Source organism: Anneissia japonica, unplaced genomic scaffold, assembly GCF_011630105.1.
Source record: "Anneissia japonica isolate Jap-2015-1 unplaced genomic scaffold, ASM1163010v1 scaffold287719_len1884721_cov185, whole genome shotgun sequence".
Taxonomy (NCBI): Eukaryota; Metazoa; Echinodermata; class Crinoidea; order Comatulida; family Comatulidae; genus Anneissia; species Anneissia japonica.
In genome coordinates this window covers 432,041-448,188 of record NW_022715822.1, presented here as the reverse complement: position 1 = coordinate 448,188, position 16,148 = coordinate 432,041, and the positions used below count along the sequence as shown (strand labels likewise).

The window sequence follows — 16,148 nt, the reverse complement described above, 5'->3', positions numbered from 1 at the left end:
TCCAGCAACCAAGGAGAAATAGATAATTCGAAGTAGAACTCCTATTAAGGGAACACCTTCGGAACCCAAAAAGTGTACCCTTGATAAGGGTCTTCCCTGAGTAGGGATTTTCTGTAGTGTTAAACTATATACCCTTCTTCTGTAACACTCATTCAGGGAACATCCCATTTATGGGCCATGTTCTCAGCTACATAATGAGGAAAATTTTATTGTAACATCAAACATCTCTCTAGAATATTCATTATTATTGTTCATGAGGGCTGTTTTATCTATTACACTCTATTAAGGTGCAAATAAAATTTATTGGTTAATCTCAATATTCAGGTTCTAATATTTAATCATGATGGCTTGTATTGTATGAATTATCCATCAGTGTAGATAGATATTAATTTCTTGTTGAACAAAGTAATTACTAATATTTATTAATCATGATTGCTTGTATTGTATGAATTATTATGCATCAGTGTAGATAGATATTCATTTCTTGTCTGAACTATGGACTGAAGGTAAAAATTACGTATTAATCAAAAGAAAACAGAGTGATAATTATGCCTCTGTCATTAATTTGTCTAGATGGGATATTAATTTCATATGGAATAATTTGCATATATGTATTGAGGGCAAAATTGGTGTAATCAATTAAAAGAAATTAGAGCATGATAATGACACTTATCATTCTTCATTGTAGATTAATTATTAATTTTAATAATTTCAAATATTCTCCAAATTAGAATAAGTATGTGGAGGTAAGACTAAGTTAAAAGTGATGTCTAACATAGTCCTAATTTAAAACCTCCCAAATATGAACTACAGATCTCTGTCTACTGAAAAATCCCTCTAATTAAAGACCACCTCCAAATATAGTAATGCCCTGAATATCTTTCTTCTAAATTCACCTTCATCCACTCTGTTCATTCTTACTCTTTCTTAAATAATTAGGATTAAAACATAGAATGATTTTTAAAAAGATACAAAAAATAGTTTAATATTAATAATATATAAAGTACATACACATATAAAATTAATAAATTAAAAAAAAATAATAAAATAATATTTTAAGGATTAAAGTACGATTTTGATTTATATTTTTAGATTAAACATTGACTATTCTTTTTTATACCATCTAACTTTGGTAGCAACTAATACATTCTTTGTGTCCTAACAAAGGAACATGAACATAAAACAATGAAACTAACATTTCACTTGACAATCCCTGTGGGATTTCCTTTAAAAAAATTATTAATAAAAACTGACATAAACATGCCAAACATTAGTACCGAAGTTCATCTTTGGATTTCATGGAAGATTACGGTCTCATCCAGCGGCAATAAAACTATCAGAACATATTAAAATTATTCGTCAGTATTTATAAAAAACAAAAAACAAAAAAGATAACCTGTATGTATCAATAGCTGGGTCTGTACACAAAACCTTTGTATGTACTGCTACTGTTGTATGCAAAGGTTGTTTGTCAGCTGATTGGTTGATTAGGCAGGAGATGAACAGAGTACTTTGGACTATTCCATTTTTTTCATGGTGCATCTAACATTCTTTGTTGAGTTGTCCTTGTCACAACATATCAGTCTGTCAGCTGGCAGAGACCGGCTTGAAATACTCTACTAATTTCAACCTTCTGGATTTTATATTTTGTTCACCTGTGAGAAGAAATAATTTCATCTGATATCATGTAAGTCATTTACAAGTTATTATTTTCTTGATTATTTATTTCTATGTAAGGTTTTTTGATTAATTAAATGCATTATATTGTCTAAATTGCTTCAAATATAATTTATTTTAGGCATTGCAAGTAAATTAACCTGTAGGGAAATATTAGGTGAAAGCTACTCTCTTCATATTTATTAATATTAAGATTTAATTTATGTTTTGTATTGTGTTTCATTAATTTTTGTTTTTATTTTACCAGCAAATGTTTCATTATTTTTATTTAATTTATATATTCAAAACCTTTCACTATGTTTGATATATATTAATTTATCCATGTATATTCTACTGATTAGTATAGTGTAATATTATTATTTCTAATTTATTTTCAACACTACCATTGTTTTTTTATTATTTTTTATTTTGTATTGGCCTATGTACGTTAATAGATTTTCATTCTTATTTTGGTAATTTTATTTACAATGCTACCTTTCACTAATGGTGTACCTGTACCAAATTTATTGATGATGATCATGTTAATGAATAAACTTAATGCTGTACTTGAAGGCTTTTGCTGTGTCAGTTTTGTCTAAGCGCCTTTAAACGTAATTTCATTATGAATCCCGGATATATATAACTTATTCTAATTGATTGACTGATTGATCCTGATCTTGTGGAACAATCTCAAAATTTTATTTGCTTTCACCTACTGTAAGGCAAGAATTTTTTATACCTTGTTTAGTGAACCATCCGACTGCCAATGATGGTGATTCTGAATAAAAATAAAACATTTTTTGGCCATTTAGCATACCCTCCACCACGAAAAATGGAAATTTCAGGAGAAAAAAAATTAAAATTTATTATCTAAATGCCCTTCGCTCAACTGAAATCTCAAGTGCCCAGTTGATTAAGGTGTCTGCATAGACAGCAAAATGTCCTGAGCTCGAATTGGATAGGGAAACTTTTTTTTCACACTCGCCGATTAAACTTAAGCCTGGCACTTGCTGCGCCAGATGGCTGTCGGCCGATGCGATTCTATGAAGAACGCAACATGACTACGCATTCGCAACGGATCGTTTCTAATGACGATCCGTTCGGACTGCCACCGACAATCAGCAGACGCGGCGTCGCATCGTCTTGCGCTCATCGGGTGCAGAGCTAGATTCTTCGTGCGGCGGTCGTATGACCGTCGCACGACGAATCGCAGTGAATGCCTGGCTTTATTGAGCGTTCAAAATTTGTATTTGTGTATGTGTTTGAAGCTGTCGTGTGGGCGATGCATGTATTCAAAGGGCAAACAACAAAGTCCATAGTAAAATTCCATTTATCAACATCCAATGCTTGTAAATTTGTGAACAATTGATTGATTTGTTTATTTTATTTAGTGTGACATTTACATTGAACCAACGAAACTAAAAGGAAGTAAAACATATTTCCTGTGAGGTCCTTCAAATTTAAGTGTATATTTTTTTAATGTGTTATTAGTTGGTTTGGAAGTATTTAAAATGTCAAGTAGCACTTGAACAAGTTTAGTTATTCCTACAAGAGCCCTCTAGTACTTTTGCATTGAATTTTTTGTGTGGCTTACACAGTTCGTAGACAGGTGGGGAATTTCTTACCTATCCCCACATTTCCCCCACCCTATTCTTAGCAGTTCCACTTAGTACACCTGTTGAGTTTTTTCATAAATTAATCTTGCCTATAGTCAAAATAAATGATATGATAAAAAAAACATGAGAAATTAATTTTAATACTTTGCAATATGTTTTACTTTCTTGAAAGTTAACCAAGTAACTATGAGCCTTACTTGTGATAATTAAGTACCAAACCTGCTTGGAACAAATGTGGATGGTTACTTTTATATCTTGTTAATTTACTTTGAGTTGTGTTGAATAATTACAGTAGTAACTCTTTTCTAGGAAGCCATGATACTTTTCTAGGAAGCCATGACACTTCCAAGTAACAATAAATAATTTATTCAGATGGCATTTTTTTTTTCATCAGGAGAAATAATAATACGAATGATGTTTCTTGTTACTAGTTGCTTGTATAGTTCTTTTCCTTTTAGTTACAAAGCGCCATAAGTTTTTTGCCCTAGTCATTGGGTAGAAGGCAACCCCGCCAGGTACCATTTATACTCCTGGGTGGAAAGAAGCAATGAAGATAATGTGCCTTGCTTAAGGACACAAACAAATGCACAAGCGAAATGCACAGCAGATGATACCTGACGTGTTATTGTACTGAATGCTCAGTGTGTTCCCAAATGCTTGCGAAGAAGAATCTTGCAAGTGATTCAAGTTAGAATCAAACCCACAACCTCCAGATAACTAGCCTGGTGTCTTAACCACTTGACCACCAAGCTTGTGCTTAGTGATTACTGATGAATCTGAGCCTCAAGTAGCGGCAGGTACTGCAATGCTATTCCGATGCCGGTTTTTTTTTTATTTAGTTTTTTTTTATTTGCACATCGGGTACGACAAACATTCGTAATAAATATGCTCCAATATATACAGTAGTCAAAGGGCAAAGCCTTATTGGTGCACTTTTAAAAATGTTGTTGCATGTTGAAAGTGATAATTGATGCATAAGTACAGTAATAGCTCATTTTTTTGTTTTTTTAAAAACAAAAACAAAAAATTCGAAAACAAACGTTATGAAACCAGATGAATTTTTCCAAGTATCTATGTATTGCTTCATGCTCTTCTGTCAGTTTCAAGTATATAATGAACAGTGGCTACGTTCACACTAGAGACATGCCATGCGTGACTCAAGCTAAGCATGCAAACACGCTAGGCGTGAAAACATCAAGGAGTACCCATTATAAGTGTTTTGACAATCAGCGCAAGACAAAAACCATCGGAAGGTGAAACCTCGCTCTTTTTTGCACACCCAAAACACCATACCAATTAACATAAAAATAATTAATTGAATGCCCTCTTAGCCATTGAAAACAAACATTTTTAATCGTTTATAGTTTTCACATATGTCGTGTTGGGTGAAGGTTCATGTTGGGTCAGCACTGCAAGCCACTTAGCTTGAAATACACGATTTGAGTGCAGTTTCATGGCAGGCACAAACTCAAGTCGCATACACTAAAAAATTGTGAACTACTGTACTGTACTGTGATTTAAAATTTTTTTTAAAAACCATATTTATAGAGGGTGACCCTTCCAGCGTATCTTAGAAGGTCAGCCGATATTCAGGGGCCCTCTTAAACGAAATAATGTGATGCATTTATCAGCGAAGACTCTTTATAAGGTTTAAGGATTTGAACCCACAACCCTGGGATTAGAAGGCAAGAATCGTAATCACTAAGCTATTCAACTCCACTGCTTGCATGTATTCTGCCTAGACTGTTATCTAATTTTGCATTCATATGGTAAAAAAGTTTCTATAAATTTCTAGAATATTATAGTCTTTAAAAGGGAACTTGAAAGATATTTTTTTCTACAGGGGATTAGTAATAAAATCAACTTTAAAATCGTTTTCTGGCAAATTTTTATGTAGTTATTATGATTTTTCCCCTTAGCAGCATGACGTCAATGTAAGATACTGTAAACAAAAATTGTATAGTGCCGCACGCGGCGCTACAGAATCTTGGGTGACAGTAAACTTACACTGACATCACGCAGCTAAAGGAGCAAAATCGTAATAGCCTATAACTTCAGAAAAAATTGCCCAAAAATGATTTTAAAGCTGATTCTGTTCCTAGTGACATATCAAAAATCCCCTCTAGAAAAAAAATCATCTTTCTAATCTCCTTTTAATGCTATAGCCTCTGTGCACATTATATTATTACCACAATCCAGTGGTTTTCAGATTGGTTGTTAAGTCATAAATGTTTATGTTATTCTGGTTATAATTCCATTTCCATTATTATGTATTGTCACTTTAAGTACAAATAGATTCCAAAAGTAAACAGACTGGTAGAGTGTACAGGTATAATGAGGTAACCAGGATGGACTTCACTTACCAATATTGAAACAGCGTCGCTGTCCTATTGCAAACTCTAAATATTGTTTATATTAAGCTATGTTTAGATAAACAGAAAAAGATGTACTAACTTGATGGCAGTGTGTGACATAATCTTGATTACGTGCCAGCTGTGTATGTCTAATTGCTTTGTGTTAATATCTAATGTCTATAGATAGATACTTTTATTATAGGCCTGTTATAAGTGAACTTCGTTTTCGTGACCAAGCATCTACAACTAACATGTACAGTACAGCACAAGTTGACAACATGCACGTTTATTGCATGTTGACCTACATAAGATACTAGGGGACTTTTAATTTGCGCGACGACGCAGTGCTAGAACGGATTCACTCATGCATGACTGTCCTACCTTCTATGCACAACTTAGATGTAGTCAAATTGCGTCCTAGAATTCACACGACCAGAACTTAACATTCTCGCATGCACGGATGACCTTTTAGTGATGCCATTACGTTCACGTCCTTACCGTGTCATGCAATCAAATGCTCCCTATTATAAACACGCTAAAACTCAGGTGGTCAAAATGTAGCCCGACGGTGATTTAATTCTATGTGCCGCCAACCATCTTTAGCTAGAAAACCCCCCTTTTTTTTTTGGCGTGATACCAATCGTCTCTTAAACTTAATATTAGAACTGAGCAAAAAGTGTAGTAAAAGCAGTGCATTAAGGTCTATGGAAGAAAAATCAAATTTTGGGTGAGGCCCTTCAGTGTTGAATCAATTCACTTTGCCCCTCCGACTCATTTTTATGTCCACTGCTATGTTAGACCTACATGTTTTTTATTATTCAAAATTGTTTACATTTAGTGTTAACAAGCCTATGAACATTCTTACAATAAGAATTTGCAAAAAAAATATGGGGGAAGGATGTAGAGGACAGAAAATCAAACCAATTGTTAGATGAAGTTTCTTTTTCTTTTAGTGCAGGTTTGGTTCAAGGTCATCTTTCTTTCTGTTGTAAAGTGGAATTGAGACTTTTCCATTCAGAATGCACAATGTAAGAGTAGCATTATGAGTGATCATAATAATAATTTTAATATAGATAATTATATAAATATAAATAAATAGAAAAGAAGAAATAAATAGGCCAGTTCATTCATATAAGTACACGCTGTTTTAATGGATCATTCGGCTAAGGCCCACCTCTTGGATATTGTTGCTATGGTTTCACCAGAGAACAGTTCATAACATACGTACCCACGTGTTAATAGGACAACACATTTGTTGTAGTACACGCGTGTATTTCTAGGCCTATTCTGATTTTTCAGTTGTTGCGTTTGATTGGCACTCGGGGGTGTGGGGGAGTAGTCTATTAAGTCTATTAGAGATGTTTAGGATCGAGCTCAGTTTACCTATGCTAAAATAGCACTTCTCTTACAAAGTTCTGTATTTTATTGACATTATTTATCTTGTAATACATTTCTTTCAACACCTTTATGTAAAAAACCGCTTTGTATTATTATTTTGATAGTAATTATGTCGGTCTCTTAACGAATAATGCTAAGATCACTATGCGTTTTACAGTATTTTCACGGTCAAGTCAATTTTTCAAAGTGGTTATTAAGTCACAAATTGTCATATTATGGTTGTTACATTTCCATTTCCATCAGTGAATTGAAACCTAAGTCCATATACACTTCTAACTTACTGTTCAGTTTTTATATTGGCATTTTATGGCTTTTTGTTTCAGTGAATGATAGTTGCATACAAATTTACATCAAACACGTTTTTTTTTGTTTTAAAATTCTTAAGCTCAGGATTCAGTTACTATCAGTGTAACAAAAGTTGTATATGTAGGTCTGTCTTTACATGAGATTTGATCAAAAATCATGTTCATATTTTTTGTTCTTATTCATCTGCATTACATTACAATGTCTATTTATAAGACTTCAGTAGAATTGTATTTAGTATTTTAACCTAATACTGTATATTGAAAATGTAATGTTCAAGCCCTTCCCTTTCTTTGGCTATCAATATTTGAAAAAATTCATTACTTAACATTACTTTTTAAGAACAAAATATTATTTAATGAAAATTACATCATTTATTTATACTGTATATGCAGGCAGTACTTCTTTGATGTTTGATGTAATCATTTTAAAAATATTTACATCTAGATGTGTATAAGAGACAGTATATATAGTGTGAATATATTTGTGGACAACTGAAGTAAAGTGGTGGAATCAAATGTACAGAATTACATAATAGCTTTCACTGACAGTTTGTGCCTGCTTAGTCAGGTGTAAACACAAAACTTAATTACGACTTTGTAAATATTTACTGGTTGTCTGAGAGTGCAATGTCCCATTATATCAATCTGTTAGAAAACAGCAAATAGATGTCTTATTTGTGTAGGCCTAATTGCCGTTATCTTATAATTATACCTGTATTTGCAAAATAAATGAATAGCATTACTGACAAGATCCTGCTTGCGTTACACAATTTTAACACGCAATTGTAAACACACTGGTTGCGTGTTTATAATGTGCTACTTGTTCAACAAAGACGCTGGTTGCGTGTACAGTGACTCGCAAAATGCCACCTGCATAATGATGTATTTTAACATGTTAAAGATGTTATGTTCCAGAATGTAAGTAATAAAAATATATAACTTCAATATAATACATCATTGTTATACATGTTGCCATCATCATCGTCATTTAATCCTATTATTTTTATTTTTAAAAATTGATTTCTGCTTTTTTGGATTGGATATATTTTTGTTTTAATGTCAAGCCTTTGTAAAAATTAAGCCTTTCACAGCCTTCATAAAACGTCTCTTTAAGGTGATCAAGTGAGTCTGGTTAAAGCCTTCATTAACATTCAGTACCTCCATAATTTCTAATTACTACCTTGCAAGTATGCAAATTAGTGATATTTTGTGTCTGGTTGTTTACCTGACACTTCTTAGTATACCTCTACTGGTGTACTTTGTCTTTTAACTGATGATTACGATGAAATGAATCGTAATCTAGAATAATGCTGACGGGGAAACGTGTGTCTAATTTCATCAATGCATGCACACGTGCTAATTAAAAGGCAGCGCCTGTGAACATTATAATTTGTCATAGAAGATGCTTCATTGAATATTATGCAATACCCTAAGGAATTGTCGGAAAATTCCCCTCAAAACTAATTTTCTCCCAGATTGATTTCTAATTGGATTTGGGCTTGAATTTAAAATTAGGAAAATCATCTTTTCATAGAATGTTTTTGGAAATTTTTTGTAAAGATGTTGACATTTCGTAACACAAATTTTTTGTATCTCACTTTTTTTAAATTAACCCCTCAAAACTAATTTTCTCTCAGATTGATTTCTAATTGGATTTGGGCTTAAATTTAAAATTAGGAAAATCATCTTTTCATAGAATATTATTGGAAATATTTTTTAGAGATGACATTCAATTCAATTTAATTTCATAACCCAATTATTCTGTAAGTCACGTTTTTTAAATTTGTCCACGGTTATTTTGTAACTTGCAATATCTGGGTTGCGAAATATCCGCAGTGTTATGAAAAGTTAGAGATACAAAAGGTCTGGGTTACGAAATGAGTCCTACTCAAACGGCCGTCCCATAGCAAAGCAATGCAACTGTTATGTCTTTTTTTATTAAGTTATGTTGTTTTGCCTTGGTACGGCTGCAGAGTTCTAGTTTTTTCCCCTTTTTGGCTGGATTTGAAACTTTTGTTACATTTCTGTTGTTAGGTTAGGTTAGCGATATCAACGTCATTAGCGCAACTTTGAGTTGCTATTAATCAATTGCGTGTCAGTGGTTTCAAATGGCATATGAATGTGATTATTTTTTTTTGCATTTGGCCAATTAAAAAGCTAATTAGGTACTCATCTTCACCCGCTTCCCTTTTGGAGCCGCTACAATATTTTTACCCTGCATTCAACTCCTCTATTGTTGCTAAAATAACATTACTAACAGTGGTACTTTTCATATTCATCTTCTTTGACCTGTGTTAGATCAGTATTCTATATAGGAGTCTTGAAATGGGGATCTGATGGGGGTGGAGGAGGCACAAAGGTGAAGTGGGAGGGGGCTCGATGATTAAGTGAGGGTGCACTAACTCAGAAAATAAGGGGAAGTGAGTTGATTTTTATCTACTTGAGTGTGATTTCCATTGCAGTAGGGATGACAGGTTTTCCACCCACTTTTATTACCCCTTTCCCATCCTTAACATCCACTCTTATTATTTAGAGTTTACCAATGTTGTCACCTACTCCACCCTTTAAATGTCTACCACCAACTCGTAGTTTTCTTTAGCTACAACCCTGTAAAGATTAGTTAATGTAGGAGAAAATGTTAACAAATTTGGTAATTTAATAATTTAAATAAATGTTAAGAAGTCATTTAAAATTATTTTCAATCATTTTGTATCTATAAAGTATTAATTTATTTGGCAAGTTTACATTTATATTATATTTTTATATATTTATAATATTGATGTATAAGAACTTTAGATTTGGCCAAAAAAAAAAAAAAGGTATGATTCAGAGGTGTTCTTCTCATTTCTAAAACATTCAAATATGCCCATAATTTAAAATTTATTCATATTTTTATAGTTGTTTTATATTCTCGCACCATTTCTAAGTGAGCTCATTAACACTGATGGGATTTTTGATTTATTTAAAATTTACGTATTTATTTATATTCTTAACTTTAACAACCTATAGTCTAGACTTCAAATCCCAAAGATTTAATCATTTTTCAAAACCCAATTATACAAAAAAAAACACATTTATTTCTGAATAAAAGTGAAGAAATATTGAATATTGCAAATCCATTTAGGATTAAATGCTACTTTGGTATATAGGTTAAAGCCAGATTCTGGAAGGAAAAAAATGTTTGATATGTTGGCGTAACTACTTTTTTGTCCACCTTTTTACCCCCAGATTTGAAATATTCAAAAATCTCTTTCTCATTAACTGTCCCCGAGTTGAACACCTTTTTTGGGTCTTAGAAAAATCAGTTGTTCAACATTATCAAAAAAATGTTTTTCCTTTGGACCCTGGCTTTAACATGCTTCAACTTCCATTCAGTGGTGGTAGATATGTACGTCGGGAGGGGGAGGAGGAGGGGGAGGAGGAGTGGGAGAGTTCGTCCGACAGGGGGTTTAACTATTTTTGACAGAGACCGACTGAGTTGAGTGGAGAAGCACTGGTAGGATATTTAGGGAAGTAGGAAATAACTGGTCTGAGATGTTTGAGAATGTATTTATATCTAGAATATTTGTTTCTGATTATCTTAAAATATTTTCCATTGTAGGCCGACTTTTGTACAGCTGGTCTTATAAAGAGAATGAACATTAAGTTGGTCATGTAGTAGATAAGTTATATACATTAATTGTTATACAATTACAAATAAAGATTGTGATTATTCATTCATTCATTCCTGATGATGATCTAATAAAACATTGGCCTAGTTCAGACTAGGTGGATAAACCCGGCTCAACTCACCGGGTTTATCCACCTGCCAGTCTGAACTAGGTGGCTTATCTCAAGCCGGGCTGTGTTCCTTTAGTAACTAAGCCTGGCGTGCCACTGTGTTTAACTTTTCTAAGCCGGGCTTTAATTGTTGCGGGGGGTCTTACATTAACTTCGGGTGACAAAACAACCAATCAGCATTCAATTAGGTACGCTGTGAGCGAGCGTACGTTTCCCGAGCAATGTTTTGAAACACGTTTCCTCGTTGCGGTTCATTATTATGCAAATTCTAGCCTGGCTAATCCCGCTAGTCTGAATGCCCGGCAAAGTTAAGCCGGGCTTAACGTTGAGCTGGGCTTAACTCAAGCCTGGCTTATCTCCAAGTCTGAACGTAGCCATAGTTATACATATCAGTGTACCTACTGGTTTTTATATAATAGTAATAATAATAATAATAATGATAATAATAATAAATTGCTATAGATTTGTTTTGTTGTCTGTAATAGTAGTATCTTGATTTGCTATATTATTATTACTATAAAGTATGATGCATCGTAATTGTTAATTTTTATTTACTTTTGTAGCTAGGTGTTAGGATATGAGAGTCTAGGTGCTGGTATCACTCGAGCATCTGTGAATTACGAGCAGGCTGGCTTTTGCGCCTTAAATTGCGGGCAAACGATGCGGTGATGACTAGTTTCCCAGCATAGGTTGCTTCTTATCATTTTCCAAGTTTAGATAGGAACAATTTCATGGTTTATATTTTTGGTACGATGCATTTTAATTCACATTTGAAGTCTTGGTGCCAAATGGATTCCTGCTAGAGTTTTATTAACACATTTATCATTATTATGTTATGTTATGTTATATGGTACTAATCTTCTATAAGCTTGGTTAAAGTAATACAAATTATTTACAAATATGTTTCTTAATAATTAATAAGTTAAGATGATTTTAAATTTCCCAGCCTTCCATAACCTATACCAAAGCAATTAAATAGGAAATGGTAGTAAATTATAGTTTTCAAGAATGATTGCTCCAATTTATATTTAGATGCAATGTAATTTACTATTATTAGCTAATGAGGGACTTTGTAATACAATATTAAATTTATGACCAATTATAGTACCTTATCAACCTCTACCACTTTGATTTTTGCACTCAAGGAATTTTGTTCTATAATTTTGATTTAAGATACTTTTTATACTATGTCCTATATTCAAATCAGGAAAAGTTTTAGTTTATTTTTTTCGCAGATAAATCCACCACCAAAACCACTGACTGTATTATAGCATTTATTGACTGGTTCCTTCTTGAAATAGGCCAATGAACTTTGAAATTTGAGATGAAAATAAGGTTTTATATATATATATATCCGTCTGCAGATATTGGGATTCCTTCGAGTGGATGCTTAGTTTATTTTGTCATTCTGATCGGATTTTCTCTACTGTTCCGTTTTAATTTTAAATAGTTTTGCATTATGTGGCCGTTTGCTGTTTTATGGGTTTTTCCCATTTCCTATATTCAAATTGGGAAAAATTTTAGTTTATTTTTTTCGCAGATAAATCCACCACCAAAACCACTGACTGGTTCCTTCTTGAAATAGGCCAATGAACTTTGAAATTTGAGATTGTATAGAGTCTGTCTCTTATACACATCTAGATGTGTATAAGAGACAGTCCTTCCAGTGGATGCTTAGTTTATTTTGTCATTCTGATCGGATTTTCTCTACTGTTCCATTTTAAATAATATTTTTCTTTATCCAAAAAAGTAGTTGTTTTGCTTATAACTTATACACAGTGAAGAAAATTAAAGTAAATATGAAGTAAATGGCGCAGTTATTACAAACATCAAACAAATATTGGTTGTTAATCAATTTAAAATAAACATAATAATTACAATAATAAAATTAATTATAAAGCACTTTTCCAAAAATAACCAAAGCACTGAACAGTATAAAAATTATGTAGAATTAAAATACCTTAGGAAATAAGTATGTCTTAAGTAATTTTTGAAAACCTGAAACTGACCGTGCAAGTCTGATTCGTGCTGGCCCTATTTATATAAGAACCCAGGGGCAGATTTAGGGGGGGGGTGGCCGGCCCCAGTTTCCCCTTTTGAAAGTCAAAAAAATAAAAAATAAGGAAAAAGAAAAAATTGACCACCCAAAATGCCTCAGAGGTTATTTTTGGGAGTCTAGAAAACAAACTTTTCACTGACCCTATCGTAGTGTTACCTCAAGGCTGAATTGTTTTGGTTTTTTTTTTTTTTTTTTTTTAAAACCTCATTTGACATTTTCCCTCAGCCTGAATTTTTTTCTAATATTTGGTCTTATTTTTTAAGCAATTTCAGACTCGGTGTTCTTATAGCATGTGTTCTTTTGAAAAAAAAATATGCAAGTGAAAAGTCCAAACAAGTTCATTGGAAGGTATGATTTGTTTGAGCTGTTTAAACATTTCATTGAGAGTTTTCAGTATTTTTACTATATACAGGGATGGTATAAAATTAGAATTACAGGTATATAAATTAATTTCATACCTCCATGTATATCTCTAAAACTAAACATTCAGCTTAAATATTTTGTGAAAATCATTAAATTCGTAAGAAGTAATATCATAATGTGAGGCCCAATATAAAATATTATTAGTTTATCACCCTATCTAGGCTGCAAAAGTGACGAGGGAGGGAGGCTTTTTATTTTTTATTTTGCTAAAGCCAAATCACCCATGGGTTGTTTTGCTGGTGAATTGATATATTTAAAGTAAAATACAAGATTGAGATAATACAAACAGTATCTAATATAAACTATTTATAAAAAAAAAATTGGAAGGACAAAAAAAAAAAAAAAAAATGTTTTTTTTCCCCAATTTTTTTTGTTTTCAATACCATAGAAGACATGTGGGTGAGGGTAAAAACTAATGCAATTTTTTATTGGGCCTTATATGGAACTAATTTAAACTCTGAATATCTCTTGCATACAGTAATTATGCATGATAATGTCTAGAACCACCTCTACCATTGTTTTTATTGTAATATTATCTTCACTATTAGACAGATGTTCCTGTCTGATTAGCGTAAAAGGTATACTGTCACAACGCAATTGTCAACCGTATAGAGTACGCTTACAAAATATATGAGGCTCTTATGAGCCTCTAATTCTCATTGGAGTGGCAGTCAGGAGTGGAGAGGAGTGCCTTATGGTTATGAGAAAGCTGACCTCCCAATCCCAGTGTCCTACAGCACTTTAGGTTCACATCTTATTTTTAGAATTGTGGATATTTCTTATTCACTATACCTCATACTGTATAGAGTAGAAACCGAAAGGTCCACAGATTAATCATATATAAGAAAGTATAATACATACTCCATGTATTGAAATACATCCTATCATGTTGGGATTCAAAATTTCGACATTAGGCCCTATAAAAAATATTAATAGTTTACCACCCTATTTTAGGCTAGAAAAGTGATCAGGGAGGGAGGGAGGGAGGCTTTTTAAAAAAAATTTTGCTAAAGCCAATTATCACTCTTTGGTTGTTTGCTGGTGCATTGATATTCAAAGTAAAACATTATTGATATAATACAAAAAATGTCTATTTAATTTTTTTTTTAAATGAAAAAAAAAAAAAGAATTTTTTTCCCTATTTTTTCCCCAATTTTTTTTCAGTACCATATCCCACAGAAGACATGCGCGCGAGGGTGATAAACTTAATTATGTCACCATCAGAAATGAGTAGACTTACAAAGCTTAGATTCAGAATCTTCTGAGTCTCTTTCCCATTGAATCCAGGGTCCTGGGTTCAATTCCTGACAGTGTTGCAGGATTTTTTTCTCACAACCAAAACAACTCCACTCCCTAAACCTCATATTGAGATTTAACTTGTGTAAAGCATTATGTGTTTGTGTTTGTCTTGTGAAAGGGATTGTCACCTACGTAGGACAGTGATATATTTCCTATTGACAATCCTTGGTACATGTGTTGTGTGCCTAAATAAAAAAAAATTAAATAAAATAATGAGTATAATGAAATAATAAGAATTATTGTCTGTAAAACAGAATTGGGCTTTTCTTCATTGACAGAATTTGAACTCTGTTTAAATTATTATAGTTTTAAAAAGTCATTAAAGAAAAATGTAGAACTAAAACTTGGGCTGTTATAAGGAGTGTTCTTGGGATTGTGCTATCACGCGATCCTGTGAGGAGGCCGGTAATTTTTAGTCTGTGGTCCTTGGCGAAATTTTATAGGTTGTGCAGATGATCGTGTATGCATTTCATTGTAACTTTGCCAAAGAAATTATTACAGAGCTTTATTGCATTAATACACACAATTTGTCCCAGATGTTGATGTGAATGCAATCTTGGAATATTAATGCATGATTGAGTAATTATGAATCTGAATTATACTGGTTAATTAACTGGTGATGCAAATATGATTACTTTAGATGACCATAGGTTAGAATGGCTAGTGAAAACTCACTACTGCAACTGCAAAAAATTGTATCAAAGTAGTAAAATTCAGTGCTACCGGTCATCAAATCTTTCTACAACATCTCGGAATTTCCGTGTTCATCAGTGGTTCTTGTTATTCCATCATGACACAACAAGCCCTTTTTTCTCATAAAGAAGGATAACAGAATTAACAAGTTTTTCAGTTTGAGCATCCGTCGCTCGTAAAATATGTCACAATATTACCATAATAAAGTGAAGCTGAAGTAAAGCCATGTGCATTTATAACTTGAAATAATGTTAAAAGACTTTACATATGCCTCGCAGATGTAGGTTGAGATTAGAAGATTTCATTGAGTTATTAGAGTATGAAATAAATTCAGAAGGAAGTGATACAAGCTGTTGTGATTTTATAATATTTTAAGTGAAATAGTGGAGCTGATGGGAGTGCGGAGTGGGAGGGCTTGATGATTAGGTGGGGGGGGGGGCGCTAGGTCGCAAAATATAGTGATATGAGGTAATCTTTAACTACCTGAGTGTGCCTTCCTCCCCCACCCCCAGATACGCCACTGGTTGTAAATACTGTTACTCGCAGATGGAAAAGTGTGACTGTA

General features: G+C 32.9%; 1 protein-coding gene across 1 annotated transcript in view; it reads left to right on the top strand.

Annotated features, from left to right (window-relative positions):
• Positions 1 to 1,561: 1,561 nt before the first annotated feature.
• The window catches only part of LOC117109376, a 73,732-nt gene continuing 59,145 nt past the window's right edge, over positions 1,562 to 16,148 (top strand). The window contains exon 1 of the mRNA XM_033251686.1: positions 1,562 to 1,687. The gene's annotated coding sequence lies outside the window, so the exon portion shown is untranslated. The remainder of the gene's footprint in view (positions 1,688 to 16,148) is intronic.